General features: G+C 42.2%; 1 protein-coding gene across 1 annotated transcript in view; it reads right to left on the reverse strand.

The window, feature by feature from the left end:
- Positions 1 to 12,788, reverse strand: part of LOC131271648 (KAT8 regulatory NSL complex subunit 3) — a 259,954-nt gene that overhangs the window by 96,973 nt on the left and 150,193 nt on the right. The gene's annotated exons all lie outside the window — the stretch shown is intronic.

The raw sequence follows: 12,788 nt of genomic DNA on the forward strand, positions 1-12,788 counted from the left end.
CTACATAACATAACCGCTAGACAGCGAAAAATCGTTTGAAAAAAGAAATGCAATAGATGAAATGGTTCATGATAAAATGGATAATATTCAACAAAATATAGTTGAGCAAATACACAGCAAGACGAACAATACAATACCAAAACAGAGAAATAAACGGAAGAGCTAAGGGAAGGCGAAAGAAAGAGAGTGGACAAAACCAGGAAAGGTAAACAAGTATGGTGAAAGTGTGCAAAAAAACCAAATGATCGTTTATGTAAGTGTGGCTGTAGTGGATCAAGTAATAAGAAAACAAAACCTAATCAAAAATTTTAGCGTAGCATGAGGCCGTAAGCGTGGTAGCACCAATGCTGAAACCCTAGAAGTATGCTTGCGTGTACGGGAATATATTCAACAGTATGAAGAGGAGAAGCAAAAATCTTCGTGATGTTCTAACAAAGTTCCTATTATGAGTAAAACTGAAACAATGAACAAAAAACACATACACACACATAGGTACATGTTGTATTTCTTCGGGTATGATAGATTTTTTCTAGGAAGAAAAACAGATCGAGGAAAATCCTTCCTTGCCGTGGAGGTAAAAGGTAAAAAGGTTGGCGATAAAGTTGATAAAGGCCAGCGAAATGGTAGAAAATGCAAGCATAATTTATCGTTTTACGATTCCTTTTGGACGCTGTTTAAAGATCGTTTGCCATTTCTGTAGCAATAAGAAAATGCAACTAGATGGTTTTGAGTCTTTTTAACTGAGTTTTTGCAAGTAAAATATTCCAAGTTTGTAGAATTAGACTAGTAGAGCATGAATGATTATGAGTCGGGTTGTAGGGATGAAAATCAAACATAAACTAAAAGAGGCGGGCTAACAACTAACCGAAAACTGGGAGTTTTCATGGGAATAGTTGGGCGTAAAGTAGATAACATAACCAACATCACAATTCACTCAGGGTATTCGATGGTACAAGATGGTGAAAAGAAGTTGTGCTCGAATTTGTGCGTATGTTGGAGCACAATTATTCAGCTCTAGCGACTCTGCAGTAATCACCAAAGAATGCTGCGCGTTACCATATTCAGGGAAACGGACAGATTGCCGCTACCTTAAGCTGATAAGCACACCGAAAGTTACCAAAACCAGTAAACACTGTAGATCCTGTAAGAGTACAAGAGCTCCTTATTTTAATGTGGTGAACTTTACGTAGATCATTCGTGAGAATAACATTAGACGGTATTAATTTGAAACGTTGAAAGCCGAAAGAGCAAACTCAAGTTTGCACACTTCCTCCTTCTGTACGTAAATATGGTAGGGTTTAACAACGTTAAACAAAACCCGCTAGTCAAAACGAAAACCAAAGGACCCTTAGATCAGTAAACTAAAAAAAAAAAAGAAATCTTCTACAACCTAAAGCATGTAACTCAGTAGTGTAATTGTGAAGGTAAAACCGAAGGCCGCCCTTTGCCAGGGCCTTTTACCAGTTCCGTGAATGTGAAAGTTACCAAAATGAAGCTCATGTGAATTTTTCCTCCCGCCCTGCGTATCTGCTATTTGAAGCTCCGCTCCTGTAGTAGACAGACCCGTTTCTAAAGCGCGAACAAAGTGCGTGGATCCTGTTACAAATGGTCAACAACCGTTGAACTTTGATGACGTAGGTACAGTATCCTTAGAATTAAACTCGATGTAAATAATTTCCATGCTTACTTACGTAGCCATTTTTCCGTTCGGTGTCCAGTGAAAGGAAATGTTGGTTGACGTGTGCATTTTGAAATAGAACGGACGCAGCTGAATGAGACAAAACAGTTTTCTTTTACTCAAACCTAATAATACCTGTTTCAAATATTCTTGTACAATGATACTTTTTGTTGTTGATACACAAAACATGTTGTAAAATGAGAAACCAACTTTGAACCGTTAATTCCTTCCGAGACATCTATGTGCATGGAAACCACTAGTAAAGCTAGGTAGATAAAATGAACCAACAAAGGAAGATTTCTTTCTTTCCACTCAGCTCTTGACAGAACAGTGGCAGGACAGGAGACAGTAAGATCGAGTACGGAATATTCGCAAAGCGATTAGGCACGCACGGTGTCCACTGGAATAAGAAGATAAGGAGAAGAGCTGCGAGGGAAAAGACTTCTGTTCTGGGTTAGTATTTTTTTAATTTAATTTATTTTATAGTTTTTCGCCGAAGAAAAGGAACGGAGAGTGAGAATGGGAATATACACATTTCGAGTCGAACATCTTAACGGAAACGGTCGAAGGAATTGAGCGCAAAACTGATAAACTGATAATACCGTTTTCGGCAGTTGCTATAAAACATTGAAAAACAAAAAAACTGAAACAACAATGGAACTGTATAATGCTGTGTGCCTTTTTTAGCAATTGCTGATAACGTTTTCAATAAGCCGCGAATAAGAGCAACGTTTAAACGGAGAAGGAACCGCAGAAGGATCGGAAAACCCATGGCAAGACAGTAACGTACTGTGGAAGGAAAGCTGGCGAAATGAGGGTGTTCGAATCGTTGTTTGATTATAAGATTAATTATGGATATTTCATATATTTGTATTATATAATTTCGGGTGATATATGAAGTGTTGTAATTAATTGACCACGAGGGCTTTCGGGGAGCAGGATCCACATCGGATAGGGCAAAGTGAACGCAAGTGCAAACAAACAATGATAATAACAATTACCAATAAAAGCAAAACCATTATGTCTATAAGAGCTACGTAGCGTACGAACGGGGTAACGGTTTGAGTAAATGCAAAAAGCCGAATCACATTATTATTATAATTATCATATTGCAAACGGTATAAGTTCTAACTTGAATGCATGTGTTGAGTGGAACACTCAAAACATCGAGGCAAGAAAACCAGTACACGCTTTTAGCTACAGGATCAGCATTAGAAGTCAAATCAAAAGCAAACAAACATTGAACGTTAATAATCTAATTTCAAATTTTGACCGCAAAATGCTCCTCGAGGTATAAAATCTCCCGAAAATCAACGACGACAAAGAGGACGTGAAATAGAACTACATCATCAATCGAAATCTGGCGCCTGATTGAATAGCAACGCGTAACTCTGAGAAGAAACAACTGATATGAAAAAGTCAACAATGAAGAAGGATTATAGAAGGGAAGGGTTTATCAAGGTAATAATTGTGCAATCGATGGTTCGACGCTGATTCTCTGTTGCGATTCGAGCAAAATTCGAGTCAAACGAGAGACTAAAATTAGTATAACTTGTCAAAATGTTTATTTACTTTCAAATCAAAATTGTGGGTTTGCAGAATACCATCTTACGCAGCTTAGCTAAAATAGTTTAGGACAAAATTGGCTTCATATTCCTTTTTTCATCTTTTTCCCGATTAATGTAACTTTTCCTCGCAATATTTGCCTTCAACATTTTGGTTTAAAATTATCAGTTCAAACTTACCAGCGGCGAACTATTTCACAGCATTAACCGCTGGTTGCTTAGTCCAAAACAAAACTGTTGTGTTTGGTTAAATTGAGAAAAGAAGAGCGATTTTAAACAAGCTCCAATTTATCCGAAGAGTCTTTGATAAATGTCAAATAACACTGCTCGCTTGGCAAGAGTTACATATACATATTGTGTTGTGTGTTGGTTTTTGTCTTCGGGATAACAAATTTTCCCAAAACAAAGCCACGAAAATCTTCGTCCCGTTTGTGGAAGAACGTCCCTGTGTCGAAGACCACGCGCCCACAAGACAAATGTGAACCCCCTCGAGGCGATGGGGTGTTGATGAAGCCCTTTTGTCCCGGTAATGATGATGGCGATATGCTCGCCACTGATAGCGCCAATCATGACTGTTCGACAAGATGACACCCCGTTACGGGCTGCGCTCTGCTCGAAGCACGTCGCCTTCCGAGCAATCTTTGCGAATCGCAAGCGTAACACGTTGATGGCTCCGAAACGGCTCCACTTAAGCGGCACCGCACTCCGCCCAGGCCGGTTGCCTCGTAGTTGCGTGTAGTTTCTCCCCGATCTTCCCCTCCTCCCCCCGTGCCCTACACACCCCGAACGCGGACCCCCTTCCGATTATGATGGGACGAATCTGTTTTGCATACTTGATTTAATTAAATCATTTGTAACGGCAGATAATCGCTTCGCTTTACGAGCTTTAACGGGTTTTTCCTCCGCCGGCGCCGTAAGGAAAAACGCAACACGAACGTACGACGATGGTGGGCCGGGACGGTTTCCTTCCATTCCGTGTACGTGTGTGTACGTTTGTATGTGTCGTCAGTCTGTCTTTCTCCACGCTTGGGAAAACCGTCGCTCCAAACCAAACTAGCGGAGGCGCCGGAAAAACCAAGCAGCTAGAAAAGCTTCAAGCCAAACAAAGCGTGCATTTGCGAAGCGGACGAATACGCGTAGTGTGGGACTTGGGTTTTCTTCTCGATTTTTCGGTATGGCATTTCCCCACGAACAACCCACGCTTGCAGTGTTTGGCATTTTACGCCCCAGATTCACGCTCGTCCTGACGGTCTGGTATTTTGCATTGAAATGAAGCGATTATTAGCAGCTTCTTCTTGTTCGTTGGGGGCGATTTTCGTCGTGAAAAATCCCTCGCTATCGAGGACGAACTTTCAAATCCACTCGGCCCTCGGCCCTCGACTGCGGGGAGCGGTCATTTTCCGGCACAAATTTAATGGACTCCATGTAGCCGAGAACTAGCCGGTAATCAAAAAGCATATCGCATCGGACTTTTAGATCGTGCTTTATGAATTTGCTTTTTCCACCAGTTTGTGAGTAGTTTTCGGGGCGCCAGTTATGAAAAGCGATAAAATTTATACGGTACAAAAATGTGTAAATAACAAACGCGAATGCGTCACCCGGAATGGTGCTCCAAATTCTCGTTCGCCCGAAAGCCCGACGCCAGCAGGTCGCCGCCAGCTCTGTCCCGGCGGGCGATAAGTGCCAAAGTTTGATAGGCACCGGGCTCAAAATATGCTTCGTGTTTTTCTTCTTCCTTCGGTTTAACTTTTTGTAGGGGATTTTCTAGTTCCTCGTTTGTTTCCTGATAAAAGCCAACCACACCAGGCAGCCATCTTTTCCGGCCGCCACCAGGCACCAGGTTGTGCGGCCATATGTGGAGTTTGGATATTTATTGACACTTTTTCGTCGATTTCCATCATCAATAGTTTGAAGGACGCCTTCCAAAAGGCAAGAGAAGCCCCGTACGGCGACATATAAACAAACACGTCTTATCAAAGTATAAAACGGCACGGTCCGATAACCCATACTGGTGGCCTCCTCCAGTTCAGCAGGAAATAAATTATTTATCGATTTTATTTTTTGTCTCATCCAGTTTGGTTTTTTCTTCCATTCCGTTTTGGGAAAAAATGTCGGCCCAACGTCATTCGGATCGCGTAAAGCGTTCATTATGCTATCTCAAACTCATTATCGAGGCACAAGTTTTACCATCCCCGGGGCCGACCCTCCTACACCGCTGCGCCGCTAATGTTTCGATGTGGGAGGGGGGAGGTGAAAAAAACCTAAAATAAAATGGCCGAAACCCCTGTGCCGAACACTTTGAGGAAAAAACATTAGCCATTACTATTGTTGTGGCCTGTTTCCTGGCGTTCGCCTAGGAGCGTCCTGTTTGCGTCCCTAGGAGACACCAGAATCGTAAATCCCCGTCTTCTAGTGTCCATCCTTTTCATCCTTGGCCCCCTCCTTCAGACACCACAAAACTTCCTTCCCGGCTCCAGTTTTGTAAACTCGGCCAATCCATTTCCGAAGCAATAACGGTCGAAAAATAAAACCCAAACCGGGCTTCAAACAAAAACCCCGCCACCGAAGCCACGGCGGCGAATCATATAAATTTGATTAAATTTATGTATGTGCACTTAATGACCGTGCACACATACAGCACACATACTTACTGGCCGCACGCAGACAAACGCATGATGATGATCGCCACGAACGTAACCCATTATTTCGGGGAGGTTATATATATTATTTTACGCCTCCGAATCGGTGCGTGCTGGTGGTGGGAGGGGAGGGGGGGGGGGAGAGAATATTTTGTCCGTGGAAATTTGGGAATCGACCAGCGACGCGGCAGGACGCGCGGGCCTTTATCCTTCGCTTTTATTTGTTATTTCCACTTCAATTTTTATTGGTCATCGGCAAATCGAGAGTGTTCGGGCATAACTAAAGCGCGCCATCGTTGGTTCCGTACGTGAACGCCGAAGTAGTTTTCCTCGGCGATCGGTTTATGGTGTTAGTTTTTGTTTTATTCCGCAAGTACATACATCCCGAGCAGCATATTCTCCCCGATAGCCATAATGACTCGGTTGGGGTTTTGTTCTCCTCTTTTTGGGCTCGAAAAATTTATTTATCAAATTCGATCCGAGCCGGACACTCAACTACCAAAGTTCGACGGATGATTTAATAATCGTAATGAAGCCAATGAGTTGGAAAAAAAGCATGTGGAACCCGAGCACGAAAATCGACGAGCGCGCGCACACGTCCAACGCGACACATGTGGCCATTTTTATCGCACCGGAAAGGCACCGAAGGGTGAGGAAAAAAGCGGGAAAAACAACCAACGAACTGGGCTATCTGGGCATCATTAAAATGAGGCGAGGAAAATACCACCATCATCGGGTGGTGACAATGAAAAAAAAATGGAGAATATTGTTTTTCTTTGACCGCCACCGGAAAAATCAAGCCGTGGCCATGTGTTAACGGAGGGCACGAAGTTGTTTCCATCAATCAGCAACCGATGTGAGGTAGGCAGTTGAGTGCAGACCGGAAAATGGTATCCCACTGGGCGATAGAATGTATGTTTATGAAGTATGTTTTCACGCAGGTAGTCCAGATTTAAGGGAGACTTCAAAAGATTTTTTTTTTTCATTTTCCCTGTTGGATATTGAACATCGCTCATGATGAATTTTTTTTTTTTGAAAATCAAGTCCTCGATTGAAAAAATAAGGTTCTTATTGGGAGTCTGAAAATGCATCAGAAAAAATGCATAACTAGGGCATACATTATCGAAAACCATGATGAATGCTGGTAGGAAGACTCATTTGAAACCAAGTTGCATTTGCAACGGAAACCTTTTTTGAAAACGTTATGCATTCCCTTCCAACATTTTTCAATACTGTACACAGTGAACATCGTACTAGAAAGCACATGGGACAAAACTGAATATGAGAAGAAAAACCATTAAAAATTGGACCCCTGCTTTGCATCTGCGATCGGGAACGATGCATATGGTCTTTTTTCCAAAAATTTTACTTTTTCGCCCTTCCAGGATGCTGCGGTTTACGTCCGCCCGTTATCCCCTCGGAACCCCTGGGCTTTAAATGCAACCGAACGACCTGGCCCGTCCCGGGATCGATTTTTGCCGATTATTTTTCAAACGTTATTTCCAGTTTTTGCCCCTCGTCATATCCGTTCTAATTTCCAACGCGGCCGTTCGTGGCTCTGGACGGGAGTTAATGCTTTTTGCTTTTCGAAAATAATCAAACAGATCCTCATTGCACCGAGCTCGCTAGCGTAACCATATTAAAGGCATAAATTATAATTATTCCTTGCGCGTCCCATGTCCAACGGACGGTTTCGATTTCCAAACCGAAGGGATGCACATCCATTTTGGCACCATTTTTCGATGCAAAATTTGCATTATTCCACGGAACCGAACAGGAGGGTCTTCCCTTGGCCACGTGCTGTGTGCAACGCGTTTGAAAGGGAAATTATTTGCCGATATGAATAACGCCAGCTTGCGGGCACAAGTGTACGAAAGATCGCGGCACAATTGTGCACAATTTTTCACATTCGGCATTTTCGATTCGATTCTGCATGCGATTTGCATCCACCCCTCTACCGGTCGGTGGAATTTTCAAGAGGAGTCTCACGTTTCGTTCCCGTGGGGGAAAACCGTTCCGATGCAAATTCCGAAAACCCTCCGGTATCGAATCACGCCACGCGGTGGGAGCAGCCACTCTGAGGGTGAGGGATATTTCTTTCGTTTGAAAATGAGTACGCACTACCGGTCAGTTCGTTTCGGCCAGGGGAAACGTTCGCCAGCAGAGAACCGAAAGCGGAACCATCGATTGTTACAATAATGAAGAGGGTAACGTGCGACAAAGGGAAGGAAGGAAAAAAAACCATCGTCATTAGAAAAACCAGAACGATACAAATTGGCTCAATTTTGATCCGCTTCCGGGTGGATCGGGAGTGCAAAACATCAAACGATTCGCTTGAAGGGACACAGAAAACGGACGGGATGTTTTTCCGTGAAACCCAAGGAGCGATCGGGATCGAAAAAGTGAAGGCAACGACATCCGATAGGTGTTTGTAGCGCAATCCAAAAATCAATCATTTGTGCATAATCCTTGGCCGCCGCTTTTGACTGGAAATGTAGCCGGACTCTTCGGACGGTTGGACACCGTGAAGGACAGTTGACGAGAGTTCGAACAAGCCGTTGCGAAAGACATAGCCTGAAAGTTCGTGAAACATTAGCTAAAGGATTCCGTTTGCAGTCGGATTCCGAATAGGCAGGGTCGAAACAAATGAACAAGACGCAAAACACAGGACGAGAAATACGAAGGCGAACAATTACGGCAAGGCGAGCCACGTGATGATTACACCCGACATCAGCATTGAGTTACACCGTTAAATAAACCCTCTCAAAAGGCGTATGGGACAGGGTAGAACTACACCAAACATAAAAAAATAAACCTTGGCCAGCCATTGGTTGAGTATATTGTACAAAAGACAGCAAAGAAAGGCAACAAGCGGAAGATCACGGCCTGAACCAGTCAGGTGGTCAACTGTTTGTTCCAAGCGATTATTCATTGTATTGCTAAACAAATATGAATTGCATATATCTTAGATCAAATTCACAGGCGTTCAGAACTACATCAGACGTTAATACATAAGAAAACCAGGCAGAATGCATCAAGAGGACTCATCGAGGAGGAGGAAAATCCAACTCCACCTATACACGTTGTAGCATTTTACCGAAATTATTCGGACAGCCGGATGAAACACACACTGAAAAAACACAACAAACTATATTCGAAACCCAAGTATGGCGTTCCATTAAAACACTACCGCAAACCACAAGAAAAGTCTTATATGTAAGCGTAAGAAGGGATTTTAAATGGCGATCTAATATGGTATTGTGTTTTCATCACATGTTTATTGCAAAACTAGCATTATATCTATATATTATACATAATCCATTGGGTTGACCGTGGTCAGCATCGGTGGGCGTATGCGTGTAGAACAAGTTAAAAACATGGATAAATCAGGAAAACAAATCCTAATTCTAAGGCATAACTACACTAACAACATCCACACACGCGCACACATACACACAAATGAAATTAAAACATTCGTCAAACCGAACGTTTAATCGGGACGGAAGGAAACACACCACGAAAACATAAACGATTGCAGGGCAGATCAAATGTGGTTTAGGCAAACGCGTAGGACAAATAGAGAAAGCAAGTCGATAAAAGTCGAAATCAAGAACAGCCACACAAAAACCAAAACAATAACACATCACGCAAATGTGTTGAAAAACCTCAGGTAACACTTGAAAGTAATTAAAACTGTGTGTGAATGGCTCTATCTTTAATACAAAACCTAAAACTGCCAAGAACGTTGGCGCAGAAAATGACGTTCAGTAGCAAAACAGTGCTGGGAAATCGGGAGATAAAACAATGGCTAGCATCGGAGGACATTAGGAACAAAACATCGCCATTAGAAAGAGGAAAAAGAGTTACAAACACGATGTGCTTGGCAGGACATTGAAGAATGCAAATGAAAATGAGAAAAAAACAACAAAAGTACCTTTGAAGTAAGACCTAACCAAATCATATAGCAAAAACAAAACTTAACAAAATGAGCGAAAAATCAAAAGGACCTGTACCGTGCATGTTTAGGTGCCGGGCAGGTCCCGTCAAATCAAAACAAACAAACAAACAAATATTCCCTTTTTACTAGGAAACGAAAAAAAGGGGAGCTAGGAAAACTTTCACCAAGTTGTGCTAAACACTGTCGCAAGATTTGTTGTCTCCTCCGTTTTGTAGGTTTTAAGTTGTTTAGCAGCAGTATTATCCCATCGCTTGTGGGAGCTCCGATGAATCATATGTTTTCCCTTGATTACAATTCGGTGTAGGAAAATTCATTTTAAAGCGTCTGTTTTATGATCACACAAGAACTTTCCCGGGTTTTTTTACGAGTTCATAACTAATTGCGGAACCACCGTTTAAAGTACTCCATCTTGTTTCGAGAGTCAATCAAATCATCGTTAAAAAGGTTGTTCGAAGGGTTTGTTTTATTCTTTTCAACATCACATTAAAACCAAACCCACGGGGTTAAACTTTGGAGGCCTGGGTTTGGGAAAGCCTCCAAAATGGTCTTGGAACCCACTCTCGTACTCGAGCGAAAAACTGGCTGGTCCGCCGCTGGACCTTTCCCCCAACCCGCCGGTTCGGTTTCGAGCGGGCCGTACATTTATGGTTGGATGGATTATGTTTTATGCGCTATAAAATTGCACATCCTTTCGCGCCGTTTTCTTCGCGCCGGGTTTCCCGGGACTCCCGGACAGCAGTTGAAATGTCGTCGCTTCGTGCGAGAGATCCGCTCGGGCGTTGCTCCACCGCGACAATAAAACAACCGTGACGGTCGGTACTTTTTTCGGCCACTTTTACGATCTTTTATCATTGCATTTCCTGTTATTAGGTTACACCCGCCAACTAAGCCAACTTGTTTGTATACGGATGATATTTTGCTGATCTGTGTACTAAAGTACACTCGTCTTTGCTGACCAAAAATTTGCACTACTTATGAGTTTCGTGTTCTTTTTTTTTTTGTTGGCAGATTATTTCTAGTTGCTACCAAATTTTCATCGAATTTCTAAACCACTTTTTCCGAAAAAGCAGGGTTTTTTTTCACTTCACTCATTGTTTTCCCAATCTGTGTGATTTCTTCTGGTTGATTTATTTTTTCTTTTCATTTGTTTGAGATTGAATCGGGGTTTTCTTGGTACATGTTTTCGTTTCTTCTTTTTATCCATAATACTGTAATGTGGATTCCGAATTTCTTTCTTCCACCTTGTGTGTGTGACGTCTTCGGTGGGTTCCGCCCCGCCTAGGTACGACGCTTCTCACGCATGCAGTGGAAAGTGGACTTTTGCGTAAGGAAAGCAATATACCAAAGCCGGAGAACATACATCAAACTGTGTTTTGTGTTTTTCCTTTTTCTTTCGTTTCCCATTTGTCTGTTTTTGTGCACCACCAGGAAAATCAACCGCAGCAGCATCAGCAGCGGGGCATTGTTAGCCCAGAGTGGGAGGCTTTTCCTTCCACAACGGTGGCATTTGCAGCAAAAGGAAAAACGTCTTCGCCTGCGTGTAACGTACCGAGGCCACTTCCGGTACGTGCGGTATCGTTGCAGGAAAATGGTTTTCATTTGCCATTCCGATGCCTTTCGCTCGCATCGTTCGGCTTAGCGATGCGTTCGCCCGAGAAAGAGAATGTGCGGGCTGGGCTCGAAATTTTTTGACATCACCATTACCGAACTAGGCCAACCACGAGGTGAGAGTGCGTTGCGGCTCCCTGCCTGGTTTGCGTTCGAAGGGCGTTCAAGGAGGGCAGGGAAATGGGCCAACCGAAACCTTCATATCATTCGCAATCTTTTTGTTTGGTCCGCACGGAGCGCAGGGTGCGTCTTTCAAAAATTTTCATCATCGAACGAGCATCGTCCGTCTTTCTTGTCCTGATTCGGAAGAAAACAGATTCGTTCGACAGTGGCTCATGAAGCTGTGAACGATTGTTACAAGGCGCTGCAGAGTGCACGTAGTATGGCGGAAAAAAAGCAAAGCTTTTCTCCAAGCTCTAAGCAAAGAAAATGTGTTGTTTGTTCTTCTGACACAATTGTACCGCAGGGGCAAAAAAACATAGATGAAATTTTACTCCGAAGGAAGATTGATGTGGTTTTGTTTCACAATTCAGGAAGCTGCATGTAACCAGGGGTCGGCAAACGTTTATCGTCGTTATGATTTTATCGATCATTGTCGATCATAATAATCGATTGACTCATGAAAACCATAATTGAAAACAGTAGAAAAATAGTTCTATCTATCAATAACAATCAATAGAAAAATATTTCCACCACCAGAAAATGTAAAATCACAATTTGTGTAAGTTGTACTGGTAAAATTTCTCAAAATAATAAGGAAGTAATTGATTGTCAAACTATAAATATTTGGTATTAATATAATTTATGTTATAATGTGCTGCTTGTGGTACAATGTTTGCTTTGAAACGACTTCTTTGCAGAAATTCCGGGTTGGACCCGAAAAACAATATACCTTTTCCTAAAAATATCTTTTTCATTCATTACACAAAATAATCATATGATTAATACTTCACAACTTTCATTCAATTCGTTTCATTTTAAAGATTATCTTGTTTCAAGAAAGGAATTGCCGTTCCAAAAAAATATTCAAAGAATGAATCGTTGTCGACCCCTGCATCGAAGCCATACGTTCTGTACGAACGTAATCTAGATTTATTTCTGCAAGAAATTTTTTCCATTCCATCACCATAGAAACAATTTTCGTCAGCAAATTTTTCCAATTTATTCTAAAATTCCACCGCGAACATTCAATATTCAGATCCTGATTGTTTATTTAAATTAAAAGCACTTTCACCCTGCAACTCGCAAAGCCAGCGTACGATAACCTCTCAGATCGAGCCCCGGTTGATTCGCAATCGTCCGAGTTTTTCATCAAGTTTTCCATCCCCGAAAAAAGTATT

Source organism: Anopheles coustani, chromosome 3 (genome assembly GCF_943734705.1).
Source record: "Anopheles coustani chromosome 3, idAnoCousDA_361_x.2, whole genome shotgun sequence".
Lineage (NCBI taxonomy): Eukaryota > Metazoa > Arthropoda > Insecta > Diptera > Culicidae > Anopheles > Anopheles coustani.